Source organism: Balaenoptera musculus, chromosome 2 (assembly GCF_009873245.2).
Source record: "Balaenoptera musculus isolate JJ_BM4_2016_0621 chromosome 2, mBalMus1.pri.v3, whole genome shotgun sequence".
In the NCBI taxonomy this organism is placed as follows: domain Eukaryota; kingdom Metazoa; phylum Chordata; class Mammalia; order Artiodactyla; family Balaenopteridae; genus Balaenoptera; species Balaenoptera musculus.
In genome coordinates, this window is record NC_045786.1 from 4975098 (window position 1) to 4991918 (window position 16821).

General features: G+C 45.4%; 1 protein-coding gene and 1 pseudogene across 1 annotated transcript in view; both read left to right on the forward strand.

Moving 5' to 3' along the window:
- The window catches only part of ST8SIA6 (ST8 alpha-N-acetyl-neuraminide alpha-2,8-sialyltransferase 6), a 132427-nt gene that overhangs the window by 23709 nt on the left and 91897 nt on the right, over positions 1–16821 (forward strand). The window lies entirely within an intron of this gene.
- On the forward strand, positions 1487–4397 carry LOC118891094 (annotated as a pseudogene).

Sequence of the window (16821 nt, forward strand, 5' to 3'; positions counted from 1 at the left end):
GATTTGAAGAGCAGATTCCAGTGCCAACCGTGACATAAGTGTCCCTGTTTACCCAAAGTCCTACAAATGCTGAATTAATTTATACTGACCAATCTTAACAGGTGTGCTGTGCCACCTCAGCTTTCATCTGCTTCTCTACTTACTCCTGACGTTGAACCTTGAACCTTCCCTCTGAAGTGCTGTTAACTAAGCCCTGTGAGGGCCCCTTGGAGCCCCTTCCTCCCTGACAGTGTCAGCTCTCAGTTCCGCTCCCTCTTTTCCTCCTGTATGAGTTCCTCTCCTAAGTGCAAGCCTTTCCCCAGCGTCTGTTCTTGGCCATCTTTCCTCTCGAGATCCCGTGCACGTCCACGATTTCAGCTGTCTTCCTCTGGAGAAAGCAGGGCGGTCAAACAGAAGGTAACTGTCAGGTCGGAGACGAACGTTCCGGGTTGAAGCCCAGCTTCCCGACTTCCTCCCTGTCTGCCTGGGTCAGGTCTGGCATCCTGTGTGCCTCAACTTCCACATCAGTAAAGTGGGTTTGTACTGTCTAAAAAAAAAAATGAAGTACATTTTTTTTTTTAATTTTATTTTTGTCTGCGTTGGGTCTTCGTCGCTGCGCGCGGGCTTTCTCTAGTTGCGGCGAGCGGGGGCTGCTCTTTGTTGTGGTGCGCGGGCTTCTCATTGCAGTGGCTTCTCTTGTTGCAGAGCATGGGCTCTAGGCACGCGGGCTCAGTAGTTGTGGCATGCAGGCCCTAGAGCGCAGACTCAGTAGTTGTGGTGCACGGGCTTAGTTGCTCCACAGCATGTGGAATCTTCCCAGACCAGGGCTCGAACCCGTGTCCCCTGCCTTGGCAGGTGGGTTCTTAACCACTGCGCCACCAGGGAAGCACCCCCCCCCCTTTTTTTTTTTTGCAGAAGGACTCACATTTATTGGTTCAAATACAGTACCTAACATTTGCTAAACATGCATGTCACACTAATTGGTCACATTTCCACAGGTAGTCAATTCACAGAAAAGGGCCCATCCCTTGCCAGATGGCAGGGCGGGAGGTAGCAGAGGGCCTGGGTAGCAGAGCCCGCCAATCGTCACTTGGTCCTGCAGGATTGATAGCAGAGCCCGCCAATCGTCACTTGGTCCTGCAGGATTGATAGCAGAGCCCACCAATCGTCACTTGGTCCTGCAGGATTGATAGCAGAGCCCACCAATCGTCACTTGGTCCTGCAGGATTGATGGAGCCAGGTTGGCGGGCAGCCCTTGGCCGGCCCTCTGGGGACAAGGGCTCAGAGACATCCTGTTTACTCGACTGCTGTACAGGACTGTGGGTAGAGGCGGGCCTCAGGTAGGTAGCCCAGGGGTAGGCTCATGGATGCACGTGCCACCACAGCTCCTGAGGGTGGGGTCACGGGAGGCGGTGCTCCCTGTGCCTTGGGTCATAGGAGGGAAATGGAGGCCTCTTCAAGGGGGTGGCTAGTCCCTGGCTGGGCAGGCGGGAAGCACTCCCCAGACATGGCCCAGACGTTACAGCACAGCCGCAAGCCCCTGTCACAGGCCTGGGATGGCAACACAGACGAAAACACCAACACCCCAGGGCAGGCGGGGTTCCTGTCCCGACAGAGACATGGAAACAGAGCAGGAGCTACAGTATTCTTTTCCCACAAGAGTCCTCAGAGAGGAAGAGACCAGGATGTCACTCGAGGTAGGTTTTTTTTTTTTTCTTTTTCATGGAAATTTGAGTCAACAACATTATCACCTATTATAAGACATTTCAGAGAAACAAAAAGTTTAACATTTTTTTTTTAAGATTAAACAGGCAAGTTTTATTATCAAATGTAGCAATTCTGCAACAACTCAGTAGTATTGTAGTATTACTGCCTATCTTAAAGTCTTTCAGAGCTTTGGGCGGACAGCATCTTAAGGCAGCCAAGTATAAAGAACTATTTTTCTGATCTTAAGTGCCAGTCATCACCAATTTTCACACAAAATGGTTTTTTTTTAAAAAAATTTTTATTTCTCCTACTGCAGTTAAAGGGCCATTGCTGGTCAGTGAAGAGGGAATGTTTGGCTCTCCATTCAAGGTGTTAATCAAAGTGATGTAAAGTAAATAAAAATAGCAGCCACATAAATCTGCCTGGCATTGCATCCAAGCTGAGGACAATATGAGTAAATTAAAGAAACATGTGCACTCAGTTAATCAAATCCTGTTTCCTCTTCGGAGTTACACGAGGCAGCAGTACTATCTAGCTAGTGTCTAATATTGCACTTTGGGAGCATAAACGCAGCTAAACACACAGTGCTAAACACTGACAGCGTCAGTACCTGTTCTCACCACATCAGTGTTTACCTCTCAGTCCAGCATGCTGACTATAACCCTATGCTTTTAAAAGTTTTAATTATTTGACAGTTAAGGCATTAGAGAAAAAGTTTTAAGGCTATCTTAATATATACAAGCATTCACTTTAGTTAGTATATTGCTTTCTCGAATACACTGTTAACATATCTCATTTTTGTGACATTAAAAACTATCGAATTCCTTATTAAAGTCCGAACCATCAATAATGGGAATAGTACAGTATAAAACAATACATATAAAGCCACAATATTCAATTACAATTCAAACTAGAAATTACGAACTACACGTAGCTGCTTCATTTTTGGTTTTACATTTTGGCCCCTAGTTCATTCCTATTTACAAGTGATGCCTACTGAGAAAAAATCCAACTTCTTAACTATGTATGTTTTGTGGTGGATGTGCCATTTCTTTTTTCTATTAAAAAAAACCCAAAATAACAACTGTTTTTGAGGATGGGGAAAAATTCAAACCCTTGTGCACCCTTGCTAGGATTATAAAATGCAGCAACCACTATGGGAAACATGTGGCAGATCCTCAAAAAATTGAAACTAGAACTACCATATGGCCAAGTCATCCAAATTCTAGGTACATACCCAGTGGAAAGCAAAGACTTGATGAGATATTTGCAAACTCTGTTCACAGCAGCACTATTTCCAACAGTGAAGAGGTGGAAGCAACACAGATGTTGATCTTCAGATGAATGGGTAAATGAAATATGGTGGAAACCACAATGGAATGTTATTTACCCTTTAAAGGGAACGCCTGTCGCATGGAACAACATGGATGAAACTTGAGGACAGTATGCCAGTGAAATAAACCATTCACACACAAAAAGTGCTTTAGAATTCCACACACATGTGGTATGTAAAGTGGTCAAATATATAGAATATCAAAGTAAAATGGTGAATACCAGTGGCTAGAGAGAGAGAAATAATAAAGACTTATTTTTTAAAGGATGTAGAGATCAGTTTTGTAAGATGGAAAAAGTTCTGCAGATCTATAGCATAACAACAAGAATATACTGGACACTACTGACCAGTACAGCAAAAACTGGTTATATATAGTACATTTTATGATTATTTTCAACTACAAAATTTTTGTAAAATGTAGTTTTTAAAATAATTAATTAATTTGTTTATTTATTTTTGGCTGCGTTGGGTCTTTGTTGCTGTGTGCGGATTTTCTCTAGTTGTGGCGAGCAGGGGCTACTCTTGGTTGCGGTGCGCGGGCTTCTCATTGCAGTGGCTTCTCTTGTTGCGGAGCACAGGCTCTAGGCACGCGGGCTTCAGTAGTTGTGGCACATGGGCTCAGTAGTGTGGCAAGCGGGCTCCTCATTGCGGTGGCTTCTCTTGTTGCGGAGTGGGTGCTAAGATAGAAAGAGCTTTTCCAGAAAGTCTCAAAAGACAGGTGGGAGGATGAACCTCCAAATGTGCATATTATTGGAAATCTGCCTTTTAGTGTATCAACTCCACTGATTATCAAATTGGCTTGAAAATGTTTCTCATAGAAATGGACCTTTTGCTTATGGCAGAACCCAGATGACTTTGACTTTTCAAAAGGAAGTAGCAGAGAGACTTACAGCCAGTATAGGAAGCAAGCAGCGTAGTCGCCTTTCCATCGTGGCCCAGTACCTCTGCGACGTTCAGCACATCTTGACAATTCCAGGTCAGGCTTTCGTCCCCAAACCAGAGGCGGACTTGGGGGTGGTGCACTTCACCCCCCTTACCCGGCGCGGGATAGAGTAGCCATTCAGGCTGGTGGAGAAAGTCGTTCAGAATGCCTTTCAGTTCCGAAGGAAATATTGCCATCGAGGGCTTGGAATGTTACCCCCTGAAGCTCGGCGATCAGAAAGCACTGGGAAGCTGTCACAGTTGGCAGATGTGGACTCTACTCTTCGACCCACCCAGCTCTCTGTCTTACATTTTATGAGCCTCTGTGATGTATACTGAAAAATGTGTGATGAAGACCCACACCTCTTTGCTTACAATTTCAGAGAAGAACTCAAGCAAAAATCAGAAAAAAGGGTATGACAAGGAGAGTTACAGACTGTAGCTGCTACTTCAGGGGCTGGCACCCTAGTGGATGTTGATTTTCACAATGTTGAACTTCTCATACGTGTGCTCACCAGGTGTGACTTATTCCCCTTTTACAGCTTGGTAAAGAGAATAAATATCATGATATTTAAAAAAAAGGACTTTACTGGTGGTGCAGTGGTTAAGAATCCGCCTGCCAATGCAGGGGACACGGGTTCGAGCCCTGGTCTGGGAAGATCCCACATGCTGTGGAGCAACTAAGCCCGTGCGCCACAACTACTGAGCCCGCATGCCACAACTACTGAAGCCTGCATGCCACAACTACTGAAGCCCGCACGCCTAGAGCCTGTGCTCCGCAACAAGAGAAGCCACCGCAATGAGAAGCCCATGCACCGCATCGAAGAGTAGCCCCGGCTTGCTGCAACTAGAGAAAGCCCATGCGCAGCAACGAAGACCCAATGCAGCCAAAAAAAAATTAATAAAAAAAAAAAAAAAACCAAAAACCAGTGACTCTCCATTTCCCTCAAAGGCGAGGCCAAAGCCCTGACATTGCCCGTGAAACCCTCCTAGACCCGCCCCCACTGCCCCCGATTGGTTTCCTTCCTCAAAAAGAAAGAATACTTTTAAATTTATTTATTTATTTATTTATTTTTGGCTGCATTGGGTCTTTGTTGCTGTGCGTGGGCTTTCTCTAGATGCAGCGAGCGTAGGCTACTCTTTGTTGCGGTGAGCAGGCTTCTCATTGCGGTGGTCTCTCTTGTTGCAGAGCACAGGCTCTAGGTATGCGGGCTTCAGTAGTTGTGGCACGCAGGCTCAGTAGTTGTGGCTCGCGGGCTCTAGAGCACAGGCTCAGTAGTTGTGGCGCACGGACCTAGTTGCTCCGCGGCATGTGGGATCTTCCTGGACCAGGGATCGAACCTGTGTCCCCTGCGTTGGCAGGCGGATTCTTGACCACTGCGCCACCAGGAAGTCCCACAAATGAGTTTTTAAAAGTCGCTTTTTCTGAACTTCACTGATCTTCATGGCTGTGGATCATCCTGAAATCCGTAAAAGTCCTGGCAGCATTTCCTCTAAGCTCAGAACACTGTGGTGAGGTAATAACAACCATACCGTTGCTACTTTTGCAACAGTACTCTGGAATTGAGCATAATGGGGGAGGAGGAGGTGGCAGGGCAATCACCTCTTCTGCCTTCTTAGTTTGCACAGTAAAGTGGAAAATCCTGGGCTCAAATCCGGGACAGTCTGACTAGAGCCCACTTCAACCACTGAACTCCAATAATTTGTTTACACATCTTATTTAAGTCCATGTAAGTCAGTTGAGAATCATGTAGTAACTTTGTCCTACTGGCGCAGCCCAGCGCAGTGTAACGCCAGGTGAGGAGCGTACCCGCGCAACCCAGCACCTTCCAGCATTCTCAGGACCAGGCACTCGCTGCTGCCCTTGCTCTGGATGCCGAGCAAAACACAGGCACCCCTGCCTGCTACACACTTCTCATCTTTCCCGTTGGAGGAGGTCGCCTGTAGATCCAGGCTGGGCCTTACAGGCTGCCCGGTTGGAGAGTCAGTTGTGGGTTGAGCCCCACCTCACCTCTTTCCTGCTGTCAGCTGGAGTAGATAAACAGCAGATGGTCATCAGAGCAACTAAAGCCTCAGTTTCCTTAACTGTTAAAGGGAAAATTTTTGATGGAGCTCATCCTCCAGTAGCTCCCTGAAAAAGGGTGCATAAAGTGTTCCAGTGAAGGACCTTTTCCAGGACACTCAACGATGACAGTTGCCAAGTCCTGTAGTAGGTCCTGGGTGCGGAAGCTTTGACTCATGGGACATAACAGCCTTGCTGGATGCCTGGTACATTTAAGAAACCTGACTGCATAAGAAGCACTCTACATGGGCACAGGATGTTACCTGGAATCAGAGAACTAAATGATCCTGACTTTTCTTGATTTTAAATGGTAAAACGTCTAACTACTTTTTGTAACATTACTCTGTACTAATGATGGTCAGCTATTTATTTTTATTTGTATTATTAATATTCACAACTTATTTCCTAATTAAATATTTAAAAGTTCTAGTGCTACTTCTGGTGTTAAAAACTTTTCAAATCTCTATAAATCTGGTTTTGAGACAATTGATAGTATTTGACTTTCTTTGTTAGAACTAATTGCCGAGTAATAAAATTCACTTTTCAAAACAAAACAAAACAAAACAAAATCAAGAGGTTTAAATCTTGGTGATAATGCAGTTGTCTGTACAAGCAACAATATGCCAATAAAATGGACACCCTAGAAGAAATGGACAAATTCTTAGAAAAGCACAACCTTCCGAGACTGAACCAGGAAGAAATAGAAAATATAAACAGACCAATCACAAGCACTCACATTGACACTGTGATTAAAAATCTGCCAACAAACAAAAGCCCAGGACCAGATGGCTTCACAGGCGAATTCTATCAAACATTTAGAGAAGAGCTAACAGCTATCCTTCTGAAACTCTTCCAAAATACAGCAGAGGGAGGAACACTCCCAAACTCATTCTGTGAGGCCACCATCATCCTGATACCAAAACCAGAAAAAGATGTCACAAAAAAAAGAAAACTACAGGCCAATATCACTGATGAACATAGATGCAAAAATCCTCAACAAAATACTAGTAAACAGAATCCAACAGCACATTAAAAGGATCATACACCATGATCAAGTGGGGTTTATCCCAGGAATGCAAGGATTCTTCAATATATGCAAATCAATCAGTGTGATACACCATATTAACAAATTGAAGGAGCAAAACCATATGATCATCTCAATAGAATGCAGAAAAAGCTTTCGACAAATTTCAACACCCATTTATGATAAAAGCCCTCCAGAGGCATAGAGGGAACTTACCTCAACATAATAAAGGCCATATATGACAAACCCACAGCCAACATCGTTCTCAATGGTGAAAAACTGAAACCATTTCCTCTAAGATCAGGAACAAGACAAGGTTGCCCACTCTCACCACTATTATTCAATATAGTTTTGGAAGTTTTAGCCACAGCAGTCAGAGACGAAAAAGAAACAGAAGGAATCCAAATCGGAAAGAAGGAGTAAAACTGTCACCGTTTGCAGATGAGATGATAGTATACATAGAGAATCCTAAAGATGCTACCAGAAAACTACTAGAGCTAATCAGTGAATTTGGTAGAGTAGCAGGATACAAAATTAATGTACAGAAATCTCTTGCATTCCTATACACTAATGATGAAAAATTTGAAAGAGAAGTTAAGGAAACACTCCCATTTACCATTGCAACAAAAAGAATAAAATACCTAAGAATAAACCTAACTAAGGAGACAAAAGACCTGTATGCAGAAAACTATAAGACACTGATGAAAGAAATTAAAGATGATACAAACAGATGGAGAGATATACCATGTTCTTGGATTGGAAGAATCAACTTTGTGAAAATGACTATACTACCCAAAGCAATCTACAGATTCAATGCAATCCCTATCAAACCACCAATGGCATTTTTCACAGAACTAGAGCAAAAAAGTTCACAATTTGTATGGAAACACAAAAGACCCCGAATAGCCAAAGCAATCTTGAGAAAGAAAAATGGAGCTGGAGGAATCAGGCTCCTGGGTTTCAGACTATCCTACAAAGCTACAGTAATCAAGACAGTATGGTACTGGCACAAAAACAGAAATATAGATCAATGGAACAGGATAGAAAGCCCAGAGATAAAACAAATACTATATGCTAACACATATATATAGAATCTAAAAAAAAAAAGTGGTTCTGAAGAACCTAGGGCCAGGACAGGAATAAAGATGCAGACGTAGAGAATGGACTTGAGGACACGGGGAGGGGGAAGGGTAAGCTGGGACGAAGTGAGAGAGTGGCATGGACATATATACACTACCAAATGTAAAATAGGTAGTGGGAAGCAGCCGCATAGCACAGGAAGAGCAGCTTGGTGCTTTGTGACCACCTAGAGGGGTGGGATAGGGAGGGTGAGAGGGAGACACAAGAGGGAGGAGATATGGGGACATATGTATATGTATAACTGATTCACTTTGTTATAAAGCAGAAACTAACACACCATTGTAAAGCAATTATACTCCAATAAAGATGTTAAAAAAAAGAAAGAAAAAGAGTTTGACAGTTTCTTAGAAAGTTAAACATAAACTTGTCATATGACTCAGGAGTTTGACTCCTATGTATTGACCCAAGATCAATAAAAACATAGGTTCACACAAATGACTTGTATGCCAATGTGTATAGCAACATTATTTATAATATTCAAACAATGGAAACAATCCACATGTCCATCAACTGGTAAAAAGATAAAGAAAACACAGTGTATCTGTACATGAAATACTATTCAGCAATAAGAAGGAATGAAATACGAATATAATATATTACGCTACAACACAGGTGAACCTCAAAAACATTATGCTAAGTGGAAGAATCCATACACAAAATAACATATGAGACAGAAACAAGTAGATCAGTGGTTACCTGGGGTGGAAAGTGAGGTAGAAATTAGCTACAAGGAATCTTTTGTGGGTGATGGATACATTCTAAAACCAGGATGTGGTGATGGTTGTGTAAATCTATAAAGTTACTAAATATCATTAATTTGTGCACTTGAGCTTTTTATGTCCAGGAAACTTTGTGAGAACATACATGTTTTCATCCACAGTGTTTTGTGCTATGTGTAAGCTTTATGTAGTGTGTGTGCCTACCTGGGTGGAAGCTGACGCATGTAAATAATGCTGTACTGTTGGAATGTGCAGAGGATTTAAGTATTTCTGAAGAGCACCAAGCTTAAAATTTTCTTAGGTAATCTATGTAGTTACCCACAACATTGAGAAATAGACAGATGTGCAAAGTTCCCCCTTAGTGGTGGGGCAGGTGTGGGAGGTACAAACTATTGGGTATAAAATAGGCTACAGGGATGTGTTGTACAACACAGGGAATATAGCCAGTATTTTGTAATAACTGTAAATGGAGTGTAACCTTTAAAAATTGAATAAAAAATAAATTAAATAAATTAAAAACAAAAAAACTCCAAAGTTCCCCCATTAGTATTCAGATTTCCTACACTTTTTTCATGTTTTCTAAATAGTTCGTCAGGTTTGAAATGCTGTTTATTTAAGATAGAGAATAATCACCCAGATGTGAGTATGTGTGATGCGTAGGTTGTTGTATTAAGCTCCACAAAATCAAGGAGGGTTTTTTTAAAATTATAGAACAGCAGTTACCGGGCGGCTCCCAGGTGCTGGTCTTAGCAGCCTCATCTGTACGACTTCACTGAATTCTCACAGGGACACTCTTCTGTAGGACTCTTGCTATTTTTGTACGGAAGGAGACACTGAGACCAGAGGGCTTAGTCACTTGTCCCAGGCCACATAGCCAAGGGGGGCAGCTGATAGACCTCGGAGTCTGTGCTCCAGATGGAGAAACAGGGGCTGGTCACACTGCATCCCATGTTGAATGCAGGGTGATCTTTCCAAACATTTAGGGGACCATGGGAGGAAATGTCAGGGAGTGGTCATGAATGACTGAGACATGTGGGGATGAAGGGCCTTGGGGACATGTGGGGATGAGAGCCTGGGAGGCAGGGGACCAGCCCAGAGGGGACCATGGAATCCCTCCAGACCACAAAGGCAGAGTAATGAACAAGGATGCAGAGTAGACCAAGCACGGAGAGTGTGGCTTCAACAGCTAGCCAGAGGCCCATGTCCCTGTGCTCCAGGATGCTAATCTAGGCCCCAGGATGCTAATCCAGACCCCAGGATGCTAATCCAGACCCCAGGATACTAATCCAGGCCCCAGGATGGTAATCCAGGCCCCAGGATGCTAATCCAGACCCCACGATACTAATCCAGGCCCCAGGGTGCTAATCCAGGGCCCACGATGCTAATCCAGGCCCCACAATGCTAATCCAGGCCCCAGGATGCTAATCCAGGCCCCACAATGCTAATCCAGGCCCCAGGATGCTAATCCAGGCCACAGGATGCTAATCCAGGCCCCAGGATGCTAATCCAGGCCCCAGGATGGTAATCCAGGGCCCACGATGCTAATCCAGGGCCCAGGATGGTAATCCAGACCCCACAATGCTAATCCAGGCCCCAGGATGCTAATCCAGGGCCCAGGATGGTAATCCAGACCCCACGATGCTAATCCAGGTCCCAGGATGCTAAGCCAGGGCCCACGATGCTAATCCAGACCCCAGGATGCTAATCCAGACCCCAGGGTGCTAATCCAGGCCCCAGGATGCTAATCCAGGGCCCACGATGCTAATCCAGGCCCCACGATGCTAATCCAGGCCCCACGATGCTAATCCAGGGCCCACGGTGCTAATCCAGGCCCCACGGTGCTAATCCAGGCCCCACGATGCTAATCCAGGCCCCACGATGCTAATCCAGGCCCCACGATGCTAATCCAGGCCCCACGATGCTAATCCAGGGCCCAGAATGGTAATCCAGGCCCCAGGATGGTAATCCAGACCCCACGATGCTAATCCAGGGCCCACGATTCTAATCCAGGCCCCACGATGCTAATCCAGGCCCCACGGTGCTAATCCAGGCCCCAGGGTGCTAATCCAGGCCCCACGGTGCTAATCCAGGCCCCACGATGCTAATCCAGGGCCCATGATGCTAATCCAGGCCCCAGGATGCTAATCCAGGGCCCAGGATGCTAATCCAGACCCCAGGATGCTAATCCAGGGCCCAGGATGCTAATCCAGACCCCACGATGCTAATCCAGGGCCCAGGATGCTAATCCAGGCCCCAGGATGCTAATCCAGGGCCCAGGATGGTAATCCAGACCCCACGATGCTAATCCAGGTCCCAGGATGCTAAGCCAGGGCCCACGATGCTAATCCAGACCCCAGGATGCTAATCCAGACCCCAGGGTGCTAATCCAGGCCCCAGGATGCTAATCCAGGGCCCATGATGCTAATCCAGGCCCCAGGGTGCTAATCCAGGCCCCACGATGCTAATCCAGGCCCCACGATACTAATCCAGGCCCCACGATGCTAATCCAGGCCCCACGATGCTAATCTAGGCCCCAGGGTACTAATCCAGTCCATTCTTGAAAGGAACCCACCCTCCCCCAAGAGCTTGTTCAGCGTGGAGTCCTCTCCTTCTTTCTGGATGGGAGATTAGAGCCAGTTCAGTCTGTGTGGGTGAGCAAAGAGTCTGTGCCGACCTCAGGGACTGAGGCTGTCTGCCGGTGGCCACCTCCAGAAAGTAGCCCTCTCAGCTTACAAGGAAAACCACAAACCAGGTCAGAGAAAGTACACTGAGACTCCACGATTTACTTAACCCAAGTGGGAACTAACCAACACAGATAGCTTACTTCTCCTCAGGTTTGTTTAATACGAGTGTGTGTGTGTGTGTGTGTGCGTGTGTGTGTGTGTGTGTGTCTGCCCTGCAGTCATAGGCACAGCTCTTCCCTTTGTTCCCACCTGGTAGATCATGTTTGCGAGATTGTGCTGTACATTGAGGAAGATCCAAGGAACACATACACCCACCACCCTCACCACGAATTTCATTAATAGCAAGTCTCCTAAGAATGAATTTGTATCCAAACGATTCTCTCCCGACTCACTCACAAAAATATTTCAAAGAATGTTTTGGATATTTGAAAATATTCTTCCCAGCAGTACTGCTTCTGGCACCCGGTTGAGGGTTCTTAATGGCTTCATTCATCCATGCAGCAGATATTCACGCTGTAGGAAACTTCTGCTCTTACCTCACAGCTGGATGGATATGCAGGTGGTACCTAATTTGATTTGGATGAAAACAGCCTGCTTTCCTTAGGGAGCAGTTGCTAAGTCCAGCTCAGCGTTTGTGGCCAAGCACATCAATCCTCTAATTCCAGGTGTTTTCTGAGGCTCCACTTTGGTGACCCAGGGGTCCCGGATCTGTGACAGCCCTGAATAAGCATCAGTCACTGCTCTCAAGTAGTCCTCGGCCAAGGGGGAGCGGCCGCCACCTGTGATGCCCATCCCGTGTAAGTGCTGTCATGGAAACGTGTCCAGGGCAGCGTGGCAGCCCGGGGACGGTTGGACAGGTGAGGGTGCCAGCGTGGAGTCTTGAAGCCCAAGTAGAAACCCCACGAGCAGGCCAAAAGGGAAGAAGACATTCATGACACGTGTGAAGGCTTGGGGGTGTACGGACAAGATGTCTTTGTGAAGCTGAAACTCTTTTAGGGAGGCTGGACCCGGGGGTATGAGCGGAGGAGTGGTGGGCAGGTGCTGGAAAGCTGGTGTCTGCTTGCCTGTGGGCAGCGTACCGTCCGTCCTTACCCGTTAGCTTCTCCCTCCTGGTGGGGCTTTCAGTCTCTGCAGAACAGCTCGGGGATGTTGTTAAGTGTATCCCTTGAGGCGGAACCAGGACCCTGCCCCGAGGCTGCACTGTTGTTTCTTGGCTGCTGTCCCCTTGTCCCTGAATCCCCTCCCTTCCCTGATGAGCAACTGTTTGAACCTGCTCCTTGGAACTCAGGGAAGGTCATGAAGACTGAATGAAGCCTATTTTCTGTAATCAAAGAAATGGGGGGCACAGAAAGGCTTTCATGCCCAGGAACCCCACAGGGTCCTGCTCAGTATCAGGAGGACCACAGCCCCAGCCCCCTGCCCTGTCTCCCAGGGACACCAGAGGCGGTTACCTGGTTCAGCAGGTGCCTACACTGTGGGGACCTTGCCTGGCGCCAGGGGCCCAGCACCTGTGTGGTTGGGGTCTATTGTGAACATCCCCCCAACCCCATGCATGTGATGGAGTGAAAGGGGAAGGAACTGAGAAACAGGCCGGAGACCATCAGGGCCTGACCTAAAACCCACGTGATGGGAGTGGATGGGAATTTAAGGAGAAACATGAGAAGTCTGGATCCTCAGGTCTTGGTGATTGACTAGAATTGGAGTTTGAAAGGAACCTGGGCAAGGTCATGGGTGTGTGCGGTTATGGACCGTATTAGTCTGCTGTGGCTGATGTAACAAAGTACCACAGACTGAGTGGCTTAAACAACAGACATTTATTTTCTCATTCTTTTTTTAATTGAATTTAGTTCTGGAGGCTAGAAACCCGAGATCAGAGTTGGCAGAGTTGGTTTGCTCTGAGGGTTGTAAGGGAAGGGTCTGTTCCAGGTCTCTCCCCTTGGCTTTAGGTGCCCATCTTCCCTGTGTGCCAATTTCCTCTTCTTGGAGAGACACTGGTCATGCTGGATTAGGGTCCACCTGACTGGCCTCAGTTTCACTTAATTACCGCTTCAAAGACCCATCTCCAAGTTAGGTAACATTCTGAGGTGGTAGTCAGGGTTTCAGCATATGAATTTGGGGGTGTGGGGACACAATTCAGCCCATAACACGAAGATGTAGACAAAGTTGTGAGCAGTGTAAAGTGTAAAGTTGTTCATTCTGAGGAATCATATAACGAGGTTTGCCTGTACTTCCAGTGACCTGAATGGGTGTGAGGTGGGAGGGCCTCTTCCAGGGAAAGAATCCCCTGACCTAAATGGAGGCAGCAGGTGTTTTTTTTTTTCCAATATTTTTTTAAATTGAAGTACAGTTGATTTACAATGTTGTTAATTACTGCTCTACAGCAAGATGATTCAGTTATACATATATATATATATATACATTCTTTTTTTAATATTATGATTTATCATAGGATATTGAATATAGTTCTCTGTGCTATACAGTAGGACCTTGTTGTTTATCCATTCTGTATATAAAAGCTTACATCTGCTAACCCCAACCTCCTACTCCATCCCTCCCTCAACCCCCTCCCCTTTGGCAACCACCAGTCTGTGCTCTATGTCTGTGAGTCTATTTCTGTTTCATAGATAGGTTCATTTGGGTCATATTTTAGATTCTACATGTAAGTGATATCATATGGTATTTGTCTTTCTCTTTCTGACTTATTTCACTTAGTATGATAATCTCTAGTTGCATCCATGTTGCTGCAAATGGCATTATTTCACTCTTTTTTATGGCTGAGTAGTATTCCATTGTATATATGTACCACATCTTCTTTATCCATTCATCTTTTGATGGACATTTAGGTTGTTTCCATGTCTTGGCTGTTGTGAACAGTACTGCTATGAACATAGGGGTGCGTGTGTCTTTTTGAATTATAGTTTGTCTGGATGTATGCCCATGAGTGGGATTGCTGGGTCATAGAGGCAGCAGGCCTTAACATAGTTCTGGAAATTTAGATTTTCTCAAGGTGAGTGCAATTCCTCTGGCTTCTCATAGCTGATGTCTGGGAGAGACTAGCTGAGGGTCAGTGGGTTTCAGCAGGATATTTCAGGAGTGGTCATGCTCTAGTGGTTGGAGCTCTGGATGGGGTGTGTGTGTGATAGATTATTTTGAGCCAGAAGGAATAAAACTGCTTAAGAGGCAGGGTGGAGTCAGACGAACCCAAATTCTCATCTCTCCTCAGCCCGTCTCTCTTAGTCAGCTCAGGCTTCTGTAACAAAGTACCACGGACTAAATGGCGTAAACGACAGAAATTTATTTCTCAGAGTTCTGGAGGCTGAAGTCCAAGATCAGGGGCCAGCATGGTCGGGTTCTGATGAAGGCTCTCTTCCTGGCTTGCAGACGGCAGCTCTTCTCACTGTGTCCTCATGTGATAGGGAGATAGAGATGGAGACAGAGTCCGAGACAGAGAGAGAGAGACAGAGTCTGAGACAGAGACAGAGTCTGAGACAGAGAGAGAGAGACAGAGTCTGAGACAGAGACAGAGTCTGAGACAGAGAGAGAGAGAGTCCGAGACAGAGAGAGAGACCGAGTCCGAGACAGAGAGACAGAGTCTGAGACAGAGAGAGAGACAGAGTCTGAGACAGAGAGAGAGACAGAGTCAGAGACAGAGTCTGAGACAGAGAGAGAGACAGAGTCAGAGACAGAGACAGAGTCAAAGACAGAGAGAGACAGAATGCAAGACAGAGAGACAGAGTCAGAGACAGAGTCAGAGACAGAGGTAGACAGAGTCAGAGAGCTCTCTGGTGTCTCTTCTTATAAGGGTACTAATCTCATCAGAGGGTCCCACCTGCATGAACTCATCTAACCTTCCAGCTGTAAGCTTCACATGGGAAAGGGGCTAATGGTCTCTCTGGAGCCTCTTGTATAAAGGCACTGATCTGTTTCCCAAGGGCTCCACCCTCATGACTTCATCACCTCCCAAAGGCCCCATCTCCAAAGAACATTGCATTGGGGGTTTGGGCTTCAGCATATGAATTGGGGGAGGGAACACAAACATTCAGTACATAACACAGTCCTAAATGTGTGACTTTAGACTTTTACCTGCCTTGTCACTGACACCCTACATCTATCTCTCAAGGTGGTTGGAAGGTTAAATGAGGTAACGTGATGCACTCAGATAATGCATTTATTCTACCACATTTCATCAGAGCCTGGCATAGAGGAAATATTCAATCAATGAGTCTCAGTTTGTATCCCGGTAGAACTCACAAAGCCAATTCTTCCCCATTATTGTTTGTCTGTGGTGTTCCAGATTATTAATGCCATGTGCTCTAATAAGAATTGAACTTTACCTTATAATTTAGAAACACCTAAATCCTGTGTGTAATTAAATTATATAGTTTGAGAGCCTCTGTGCCCTATTTTTAAGTCAATTTTTATTGTTTTCTAAGTTGGGTATTAAATAGTTAGAAAACCAAAGGGGTACTATTAAATAATTTTTTCTAGAAAAACATATATATGTGGTTTAGGCTATTGTTAGTGCCTGGCACCTATTAAGTGCTATTTATGTAAGTATTATTTATCAACACTAAAAGACATAATGAAAATTAGCAATTCTCTGCCCCATTTTCCCCACCCCCGTGGCAATAACTTCCAATCCATTAGCTATTTTTCTTATATTTACCTCCATTTTTCTTCATAAGGTACTTCAACTTCTGCTTCTTGATTTTTAAAATTTAATTAATTTTTAAAGTTTTTAAAGTGTCATTTCATAATTGAACTTTTACATTTAATTATTTCTTTGAAGTCTGTTTATGGCAGAAATAGATTTAATCCTCTTATTCTCCATGTGCCTCACCAAAAGACAGAGAGATGGACACACACCTCTTTTTTTTTAAGATTTATTTATTATTTTATTTTTTGGCTGTGTCGGGTCTTAGTTGCGGCACGCGGGATCTTTCGTTGCGACACGTGGGCTTCTCTCTAGTTGTGGTGCACAGGCTCCAGAGCACGTGGGCTCTGTAGTTCATGGCACGCAAGCTCTCTGGTTGAGGTGCGCAAGCTCAGTAGTTGTGGCGTGTGGGCTTAGTTGCCCCGCAGCATGTGGGATCTTAGTTCCCCGACCAGGGATGGAACTCGTGTCCCCTGCGTTGTAAGGTGGATTCTTTACTGCTGGACCACCAGGCAAGTCCCCACACACACCTCTTCACACCTCATTCCCCCACTTCCGTAGTGGAGTTGAATCCGTTTTTAAGTTAATTCTGTATTCA